The sequence below is a fragment of the Podarcis bocagei genome, assembly GCF_964188305.1.
Source record: "Podarcis bocagei genome assembly, chromosome: 14".
Taxonomy (NCBI): Eukaryota; Metazoa; Chordata; class Lepidosauria; order Squamata; family Lacertidae; genus Podarcis; species Podarcis bocagei.
In genome coordinates, this window is record NC_138139.1 from 45,646,681 (window position 1) to 45,655,159 (window position 8,479).

The 8,479-nt window shown below is 44.2% G+C and overlaps 1 protein-coding gene across 2 annotated transcripts in view; it reads left to right on the forward strand.

Moving 5' to 3' along the window:
- IGSF6 (immunoglobulin superfamily member 6) overlaps nucleotides 1–8,479 on the forward strand; it is a 35,523-nt gene that overhangs the window by 13,635 nt on the left and 13,409 nt on the right. The window contains exon 1 of one of the 2 annotated variants that reach the window (XM_081169749.1): nucleotides 7,264–8,206. The exons of the other annotated variant lie outside the window; for it this stretch is intronic. The gene's annotated coding sequence lies outside the window, so the exon portion shown is untranslated. Of the gene's footprint in view, nucleotides 1–7,263; nucleotides 8,207–8,479 lie in introns of those variants that run through there. 2 annotated transcript variants of the gene reach the window in all.

Here is an 8,479-nt window from a genome sequence, read left to right on the forward strand (position 1 = left end):
TGCATTAGAATCCAAACTGCAATGCAATTAAACGCAACCTGGAAGAACCGAAAGGAGCAATAAAAAATATAATGAAAAATATAAATATGAGTATTTAATGCGACTGACGTGCTGTCCAGCCTGTCGCCAGCAACAAAACCACAGACACGCCATGGGGCGTCTGAATGATGCTTGCAGACCACCCATGGGTCACCGTTTGGGAACTGCTGTGCTAGGGAATGCAAGAGAGAGAGAGAGCTGGGAAGGGAACCTGTGCCATCGCTGTCCTATGTGGTGATGATAAGGTGGCTTGACACCCAGGGATGGAAAAGAGGGTTTGTTTCACCAAAAAAATAGAGCATCAATCTGCATGAAATTTGTATATGCATATTGCAAACTAATAATTTCTATAATTTAAGTACAGTGCATCTCATCTGAGTGGAAAAGGCACCAGGCGGCTTGCGTACTCAGTCTGCTGGCTGTAGATAGACAATTACGAGGGTTCCTTCTCCTTTGTATGATTCCTTAGTTTCAAGCCAGGCTTGGACTGGGCAACCCTCAAACAGAGGCAGTGTGGTGTAGTGGTTAGAGTGTTCAACCAGCCATGAAGCTTACTAGGAGGCCTTAGGCCAGACACTGCCTCTAGGCCTATCCTACCTCACAGGGTTGCTGTGAGGATTAAATGAGGAGAGGCGAGTACCATGTACATCACCTTGAGCTCATTGGAGAAAAAGGTGGGCTAAAAATGCTACAAATAAATAATAAACAAACCGATAAATAAATGATACCTGCAAATAGAGGGCTGTCCTCCATAAAGCAGGGCACAGGGCCACCCTATGTACTGAGCCAGTTTGAAAGTTTGTTAGCTGAATTTCTGGATTATAAGCATTCCCAGAAAATATATCATGTGTTCCTGATTTCTCTCCCCAACCACAGGTTTTGTTTCCATCATCTCTGGCAAATGAATACCACTTGGAATTATATTCATTTATGTCACACAACTTATGTCCTTGTATGTTAGAAAGCCCCTTATTTCTTTGATGCCAAATGTCAAAATAAAAATTAAAAGAATGGGAAACGGAAGGATTTGATTCTGTTCCTTTTGAGCAGCTCAGCAACACCTTGTTTTACTTCAGAAACTTTGACTGAAAGAAATCAAAGCAATAAAGAAGACCAAACAACAAACCAAATATTATTTGCAAGCATTTAAAAAATGGTAGTGGAATGAAAAGGTAAACTTCACATTGTGACTTACCTTATGCAAACTCTCTGAAGGTCAAGTTCTGAGAATCGCAAGTAGCTATTTTTCTCAGCTCCACCACGAATTCTAAGAGGTTTACTTTTGGGGAAAAGAGATTGCTACGAAACGCCAGTTCTGCACCTTGGAAGGTGAAGACAGACAAGGAGACTGGGAAAGAGGCTCAGGTATACAGAAGAACAGAAGAGAAAGTCAAAAGGCAGCTGAGAGGCTACAAAAAGAGAGAAAAAGGGAAAGAACATGAGAGGGGTTGGATGTCAAAGAAAAAGTGACTTGAAACAAGAAAACTGACCTGACTCTGTTTGTCTGCTGTTCCTTTGGGGCTTGCAGCTCAGTGTCCTGGTAGCTTCCAAGCAAGGCAGTCGGTCACCTGAGAGATGGAAAAGGACTGCCCTACAAACAGGGGCAAAAATATTCACAAGTACTACCGTATTTTTCGCCCTATAAGACGCACTTTTCCTCCTCCAAAAATGAAGGGGAAATGTGGGTGCGTCTTATGGGGCGAATGCAGGCTTTCGCTGAAGCCTGGAGAGCGAGAGCGGTAGGTGCGCACCAACCCCTCTCGCTCTCCAGGCTTCGCGGACCTCTCCCCAAGCAGCGGGAATGCTCCCGCTGCTTGGGGAGAGTTGCCGGCATCCCGAAGCCTGCGCGCGCTGATCCCAGCGCCTGCAGGCTTCGCGGATCTCTCCTCAAGCAGCGGGAACGCTCCCGCTGCTTGGGGAGAGTTGCCGGCATCCCGAAGCCTGCGCGCGCTGATCCCAGCGCCTGCAGGCTTCGCGGATCTCTCCGCAAGCAGCGGGAACGTTCCCGCTGCTTGGGGAGAGTTGCAGGCATCCCGAAGCCTGCGCGCGCTGATCCCAGCGCCTGCAGGCTTCGCGGATCTCTCCGCAAGCAGCGGGAACGTTCCCGCTGCTTGGGGAGAGTTGCAGGCATCCCGAAGCCTGCCCGCGCTGATCCCAGCGCCTGCAGGCTTCGCGGATCTCTCCGCAAGCAGCGGGAACGGTCCCGCTGCTTGGGGAGAGTTGCAGGCATCCCGAAGCCTGCCCGCGCTGATCCCAGCGCGTGCAGGCTTCGCGGATCTCTCCGCAAGCAGCGGGAACCACCGCTGGGCTCCCACGGCTTGCAGAGAGCTGCCTGTTTGCGGGCTGGGGTCGGGGGAAGCTCGGGCTGCCCCAGCCCCGCGCCTGGGGGGGAAATAATTTTTTCCCTTTATTTCCCCCCAAAAAAACTAGGTGCGTCTTATGGGCCGGAGCGTCTTATGGGGCGCAAAATACGGTACTCTCTGCATTTAAGGTTAAAGAGATTTGGGGGCAATGCTAACCCAGAAAGCCCGCTCACAATATCAAATTGCCAGGAAGTGCCCTAACAGTTTCCATCAACAACATATACTTTTATAAACTTATTTTGAAAGGGCACATTAAAAAGAGTTAATAGGTATTCTGTATTTACAAAGCTGTAGTATCAAAGCTGGTTATGGTGTTTGGTTTTCAACAGCAAAGGGCAACTTTTGGCACTAATGAGTAGGCAAGCCACCTTATTGCACAGGTGCAACAACACACACACACACACACACACACACACACACACACACAGCTTTTTGAAATATGGCAACCCTAGTGTAAAGTTGAGAGCTAAGCATTATAATTCCATTTTACTACTTCTAAATGAGGTTTAGAAATAGTTTAACACCCTTAATGATTTTTAACTGAGTATTTAAGGCTGCAATTCTATATGATACTCATTTGCCTGGCACTATGCTCCATTGAACTCAATGAGCCTTACCTCTGAGTAGACACATATGGATATTTATTTGGGTGTAAGATCCATTCAGCTGAGCAATACACACAAATATAATCTCACATGGAGCTGTCCTGTATAAATGAATGTTTTCCTCTCCATTTGCTTTCTGGTAGCATTTCCAAAATTTGGGGAATTGCCAATATGCCTTTCCTCTCTCCACTCACAACTCCCATCTGTTTATTTCCTATGAGGTAAATATCCTGAGTTCCCTCAGTCTTTCTCTTCAAAATCTCGTCATTTTTGTAAGTTTTCTTTTCTCTTAACCCTTTCAAAGTTCAAATGGGAGGCCCAGGCCTGAACAAAGTATCCAGATGGGGACTTAAAATTGCTGAGCAAAGTAGCATGAGTAATGGAATCGGTACTAGTAAGGAATGCCCCTCTGTAAATTATTTGTATGGACATATTTTTTTGATGATTTTTGTTCTTCTTCTGAGAATTTGTTGGCTTGTCTGCGTGTGGGGATGTTGCAGACTTCAGGTGATCGCTTCCAAGCTATTAACAATTGTGTGAGGGGAGCACAGGAACGTAAGAACTTGATGGATCAGTCCAGTGGCCCATATAGCTCAGCGTCCTGTTCTTGCTGTGGTGAACTAGATGCCCATGAGAACCCTTACACTACTTTTACAGATATTTTCCTCATATGTTTAATAATAATAATAATAAATAATATTTATACTCCGCCCATCTGGCTGGGTTTCCCCAGACACTCTGGGCGGCTCCCAACCGAATATTAAAAACACAATACAGCATTAAACATTAAAATTCCCTAAACAGGGCTGCCTTCAGATGTCTTCTAAAAGTCAGATAGTTGTTTATTTCCTTGGCATCTGATGGGAGGGCGTTCCACAGGGCAGGCGCCACCACCGAAAAGGCCCTCTGCCTGGTTCCCTGTAACTTCGCTTCTCATTGTGAGGGAACCGCCAGAAGGCCCTCAGCGCTGGACCTCAGTGTCCGGGCTGGATGATGGGGGTGGAGACGCTCCTTCAGGTATACAGGTCCAAGGCTGTTTAAGGCTTTAAAGGTCAGCACCAACACTTTGAATTGTGCTCGGAAATGTACTGGGAGCCAATGCAGATCTCTCAGGACCAGTGTTGCAGGACAATTGAAAATATAATGGGGAGGCCAATATTGTCTCTGAGGGTTTCTGGCTAGGGATGAATGAAAACCAATTTCTGTTCGATGTCAGCATCACAGACTCTCCAAGTGTCCCTATTTTCCAGGGACACCCCTAATTTAGAAAAGTCGTCCCAGTTTCTGATTTGATCCTAGAATGTCCCTCTTTTCCTTAGGATGTCCCTATTTTCATTGAAAAAATGTTGGAGGGTACAGAGTTATCCAATCCCCCGAGCCGTCTGAAGGCAATTGTGTATAGGGAAGTTTTTTAAGAGAATGTTTAATGTTTTACAGTGGTACCTCGGGTTACATACGCTTCAGGTTACATACGCTTCAGGTTACAAACTCCGCTAACCCAGAAATATTGCCTCAGGTTAAGAACTTTGCTTCAGGATGAGAACAGAAATTGTGCTCCGTCGGCAGTGGGAGGCCCCATTAGCTAAAGTGGTGCTTCAGGTTAAGAACAGTTTCAGGTTAAGAACGGACCTCCAGAACGAATTAAGTACTTAACCCGAGGTATCACTGTATTATGTTTTTATGTATGTTTGAAGCTGCCCAGAGTGCTGGGGCAACCCAATAAGATGTGTGTGGTATAAATAGTAAATTATCATTATGGAATGGGACGTCCCTATTTTCATCGGAGAAATGTTGGAGGGTATGGCATCGCTTTTGGGTCTTTGCTGTCCTGCAAGCTGAGAATTTTGTAAACAAAACAAAAAAAAAAGAAAAAAAGAAAAGAAAACTCATTACAGGTTCACAAGGTAGTTCAAGGGCTGCCTTTCAGATTTGACATTCTCATCCACCTGCCTCAGGTAAAACAGTTCCTTGAAGTAGCCTGTGGCAGCCATCTTTTTTTTGTTTGTTTGTTTGTTTCATCCAAGTTCCTGAGAGAATGAGCTGCCAGCTTGTATTTGCTGTGCTTTCTTTCCACTTAGAGCAGCTGTTGCTACCTATGAAAACTTGAACGTCACCCCTGGGAAAACGTTTTTAAAACTGTAAGCAATGGAAACATTCAGCAGAAAAGTCCAGAGAACTGGAGACTGCGCCACAAAACCACATACAGAGATCCGTGATGAGGAGATCAGATCAGTTTGCTCCAAAATGCGTAGCGAATGACTTTCTCAAGCACCCATAGTCTGGATTCTCCCACCCTACCTGTAGCTACAACCTGGAGTGTTTGCGTGTCTTATTACAAGACTGAAGTACAAATTCACAGGTTCTGGCAGCCAAAATAATATAAGTTTTCATTCTTTTCAAACTATTTTGTTGAAATGCGGAAAACGCAGAGTCTTTTACTCCTGTTCAGTTTAAGAATGCTTCCCCCTTTATTTATGACAACCACCCTTCTTCGAATTCTCTCCTTAGAGATTATCACATATATGAAAAGGAATTATTGATGTTTGAAATACAGGAAAACAAAACCTTCAGGGAACAAAGATCAGAAACCAGAGGCCTTCCTCCTGGGCATCGTGGGCCAGAGAGTGTTAAAAAAAGATAGAACTTTTTTTTTATATGCAACCACAGCAGCAAGGATCCTTATAGCTAAATACTGGACTACCTACGCTGGAAGAATGGCATTCGCAGCTGATCGATTACATGGAATTAGCCGAAATGACAGGCAGAATCCGAGATCTGGGAGAAGACGCAGTGGAAGAGGACTGGAAAAAATTTAAGGACTATTTACAAAAACATTATAAGTTATATGAATGCTGAGAGTTTGCTAAGTGCTCTGGAAAAACATGCTTCAGTATTGAAATTGGTAAATGATAGAAATTAAGTTTAAGATTTAGAAATGCATAAATTATGGATTATATAACTAAATGAAAACACAAAAACAATTGAAATAAGGTATTAATTTGCTGTTTATTCTTATTGTAAAGAAAGCAGGGGGTGGAGGACGTGGGGAAGTCTGGTTGATCATGAAAATTGATTTGAAAAAGTGAATTTCTTTTTTCTCTTTATAATTTCTTTTCCTTTCTGTAAAATCGCTTTTGTTGTGTCATTGATGCTGTATTTTTACCCTGGAAAAAAGCAAATAAAAAAACTATTATAAAAAAGAAAGAAAGTATGAGTTGCACTGCCATCTAGGTAGAAGGAAGGGGAACAACAACAAGATTCCCTTCAACATTAGGCTTTTTTTGCTTCCCCGCTCCTGGTTAACCGATTCATAGAATAATAGGCTGCAGTCCAATGCACATCTGAGAGGAAACTCCATGGAGCACAGTGGAGCTTACCTCTGAGTGAAAATTCAAAGGATTATGCTGCCTTATGTTCTTTGGAGAGAAGCAACTAGAGAATAATATGAAAGGAATGTCCAATTCTGAAAGAATGGATCCCTAAATAGTTCCCAAAACAGACCTCTCACAGGTTGTAAGAGTTCAAAGGAGCCCAATTGTCTTGTATCCTTAGCAGCTACTGAGTCATTTCAGGCCAAATAAATTTTAAAAAATAATTATTTATTTATACCCCACCCATCTGGCTGGGTTTCCCCAGCCACTCTGGGCGGCTCCCAATCAAATATTAAAAACACAATACAGCATTAAACATTAAAAACTTCCCTAAACAGGGCTGCCTTCAGATGCCTTTTAAAAAGTAAGATAGTTGCTTATTTCCTTGACATCTGATGGGAGCTGGCCTCACTGAGATAGTAAACCTGTCCATGTTTTGTACCATTTCAGACTGCAAGGTAGTTTGGAGGTTCATAAGGGGGAAAATCTTCATAGAGATAATACTAGATGTTATGGAGAAAGTTTCCAGCCTTCTTCTCCCATTGATATGCTCCCTCCCCTTACATGTGATCTGTCTGGGCAGATGCATCTGACTTCACCTATGAATTTGGTGCCGGGCTTTTGATGGCATGACTATGCCCTGCCCCTCTGCCACCTCCTATTGTTCGGCCTCTCCCTCTTGTTAGTGTAATCTATAAATAGACTTGAAATGATCCTTGCATAGTTTTGCCCCTAGCAACAGGTTTTCTCCCAGCAATAGGTCTTCCCCAGCAACAGACTTATTTGACATGCTCAGGAAGAAAGGAATGGGCTGTTGCTCTGTCCAGAGGGGAGGAATGAGTCTCTGTACATAGTTTTACTTTATTTTCCTTAGACCAGCAGTTGTATAAGTTGTAATGTTAATTCTTCAGTAAATAACTTAAGCAGAACTGGAATGTGTGAGGTGTTTATTCCCACATGGGAATTCACCAACAGATGAGCTAAACTGAGAAAAATGATTCTGGAAGACTTGCTGGGAGAGTCTGCAGACTGAAAAAGGAACCCCAAAAAACAGCAATTTGCACAGACACCTCTGCCTGGTTAGAGTCCTTCCTACTTCCTGATGAGGCTCTGCACTCTGGGTAGGAAGGGAAATAGAGAGAACCAACAGATCTGATTCCCTCTCTCGGACATCATCTCTGGTTGCCAGCCCTCTAGCTCCTCACCATCTGCTCCTCCTCTGCCTGGAGCTGCCAAACCATGCCAAGCAGTCCATGACGATGAGAACACATGGCAACAGGACTAATGAGAACAACGCTTAACAGGACATGTACTTCTAACAAATGAACAACGAAACCAACAAGGTCTTTTAATCATAAATGGAAAACAGGGAAATTTCCAGCTTTGCATGCAGGGATGGATGAATCTCTGCAATGCCAGCTTCTCATGTTTCCAAGCTTGCAATCAGTTCTCCACATCGGTTTGTGATGAATCAGCATCTTAGGTGTGCGTTTCTCACTGCATAGCAACAAGAACCTTGGCCATAGCAGTACACATGTTTTGTGGGTATAAACACCCTGGGTTTAATTCCTGACATCTCCAGATGGGCTGTGGCAACCCAATCAGAGGGGCGCGGTACAAATAATAAAATTATTATTACTGGGCTGGAAAGCACCTACATGCTACCTTGGTTTGCTGTTGCATGTCAGAATAGACGCTACTGAGCCTACGATCTGATTCTGAATAAGGCAGTGTCGTTTGTTCATATGCTTTAACTCCGCAGGCAGAGCAGCCAAGCTTTGCAGACTAGTGAGGTTTATGTCTCCAGCACTTCCTGCTAAGGAAAGAGGTGGGGAACCTGTGGTTTCTGAACTACAATCCTCATAACCCCTGACCATTGGCCAAGCAGACTGGGGCTGATGGGAGTTGGAGTCCAACAGCACCTGGAGGGCCACAGGTCCCCCACCTGTGTTAAAGGATTGTAGGCAGCTGGAAAAGAGTTCATCCCAGGTTGTTGCAAGTTAAGGGTTTACAGTGCTGAATGATGCGGACCACAAGGCAACTTCCTATGTTTACATGCACGCACCCAAGTTATCTAAGGCTAAACAAGACTCCGTTTGCA